Source organism: Orycteropus afer, unplaced genomic scaffold (genome assembly GCF_000298275.1).
Source record: "Orycteropus afer afer isolate SDZICR_OR568_19922 unplaced genomic scaffold, OryAfe1.0 scaffold00091, whole genome shotgun sequence".
In the NCBI taxonomy this organism is placed as follows: Eukaryota; Metazoa; Chordata; class Mammalia; order Tubulidentata; family Orycteropodidae; genus Orycteropus; species Orycteropus afer.
Window position 1 is genome coordinate 4,345,292 of NW_006921678.1, and position 2,101 is coordinate 4,347,392.

The 2,101-nt window shown below is 41.7% G+C and overlaps 1 pseudogene; it reads left to right on the forward strand.

The window, feature by feature from the left end:
- The first annotated feature begins 316 nt into the window (after window positions 1-316).
- Window positions 317-1,687, forward strand: LOC122150121 (annotated as a pseudogene).
- The last annotated feature ends 414 nt before the right edge of the window (window positions 1,688-2,101 follow it).

Consider the following 2,101-nt stretch of genomic DNA (forward strand, 5'->3'; position numbering starts at 1 on the left):
GAGCTCCCAGTGAACTCAAGAATTTATTATAATATCATAGCTTACAGGTTGTTCACATATACATGTGATGTGAGAGTTGTATATATCTATTAATTTAACAAACATTTATCAATGTTCTGCTATGTGCCAGGCACTGTGCTAGATACTGGTGGTAGAATAGTGAACAAAACATACAAAAAATTTTGCTCTCATAAAGCTTACAGTTAGAAATTAAAGTAATAAGTAAAATATGTCACATTGTAGATGGGGCTAAGTACTTTGGGAGAGTAAAGGAGGATCAAGAGCATGGGAGAGGGTTGCAATTTTAAATAACATGATGGAGGAAGACCACACTAAGAAGCTAACGATTGAGGAGATACCTGAAGGAAGCGAGGGAGGAAACCACATAGATACTTGGAGTAAGAATGTGCTTGTGTTGTTGTTGTTGTTATGTGCTGTCGAGTCAGACCTGACTCATAGTGACCCCTCCTTGGGTTTCCGAGGTGGTATTACTACGGAAGTAGATCACCCGACCTTCCTTCTGAGGAGTAGCTGTTGGGTTTGAACCACCATCCTTCTGGTTAGCAGTCAAATGCCTTAGGCACTACGCTACCAGAGCTCCTTGAGAATGTGCTAGGCAGAGGGAACAGCAAGCGCCAAGACCCTAAAGTGGGAGTGTGCCCATAGGTTCAAGCAATAGCAGGAGACTCACATGGCTTGGGGACAGGGAGCAAAAGAATGGGTGGAAAAGCATTCATTGGAGCTGTAAAGTAATGAGTGCCAAGGATTTTCTTGGATGTCCTGACTCCTGGGGAGACAATATTACTAATTTGGGATATTTTTTTTTTATATTTTCACATTCTCATTTTACTTTAGAAAATGAATGTTTTCCTTTGGATGTTTTGGCAATGACTGTCAATTAAAAAGTCATGTTAACATTTTTCTGTCTAAATTGTTAAGAGCTATGGATCACAGAAAAGAGCTCTGGTGGTGCAGTGGTTAAGATATTTGGCTGCTAACCAAAAGGTTGTCAGTTCATACCCAACAAGCTCCAGAGAAGATGAGGCAGTCTGCTTCCATAAAGATTTATAGCCTTGGAAACCCTTTTGGGGTTGCTATGAGTCTGAGTTGACTTGATGACAGTGAATTTGACTTTTTAGGTGGACCACAGGAAGATGGGTTGCTTCTCTCCAGTATGATTTTCATCATGGTCTTTTCCAGAGTGTTTGAACTGGTATTATTTGCTGGATTGGGTCATTTTGAACTTGTATGTCCCTTACAGGGTGACGCTGACATTCAGTCCCAGGAGGAGGTCTCAGGAGGAGCTTGGAGTTCCTCATCAACCTTTACAATTTGTATAGTTAATTGAAATCCAGGACAGTAAAAAGCTAACAAGACCTACTGTCTGAAGGGAGGCATCTACATGCTGAGGTCTTTTTGCACCTGCCCTCCCTACTTCTTTGGTTGAAACTGTGAGCATAATGTACTCAAAGAGAACTGTGGGTCTGTGCCCCATGACACCTGGCTGCCTGACAAGTGGTACATGTATAAATGCTGGCCCAGCTGGCTTCACTACTTTCTGTAGACGTTTCTGCCTGGTTGTTATGGCTGTGTGATGGATAAGCACTTAGCAGCTTCCAGGACTCCAGAATTAATGCCATCTGTATGCACTGCTAGGAGTCCTGGTGCTGCATTGTTAAAGTTCTAGGCTGCTAAAAAAAGGTTGATGATTCAAACCCACCAAAAGGTCCATGGGAGAAAGATTTGGTGATCTGCTTCTGTAAAGATTTACAGCCTTGGAAACTTTATAGGGCAGTTTTACTATGAGTCAGAATCAACTCAGTGGCAATGGGTTTGGTTTGATTTTTGGTTTGCATCACTGTTATGCTAGTGACATCTGCCTTTGTATACTGACCTATTAATTTGCCTTTTTCTAGAACTTTAAGTTTAGATGTCATGGAAATTTCATGGTCAGTAAGGGCTGATGCAGTAATGTAACTGAAAGATGATCATTTGTTAGCTGCTTTGAAATCATGTTGTTGTTGTTGTTCTTAAGTGCCGTCGAGTCGTTTCTGACTCATAGCGACCCCATGCACAGCAGAACGAAACACTGCCCGATCCC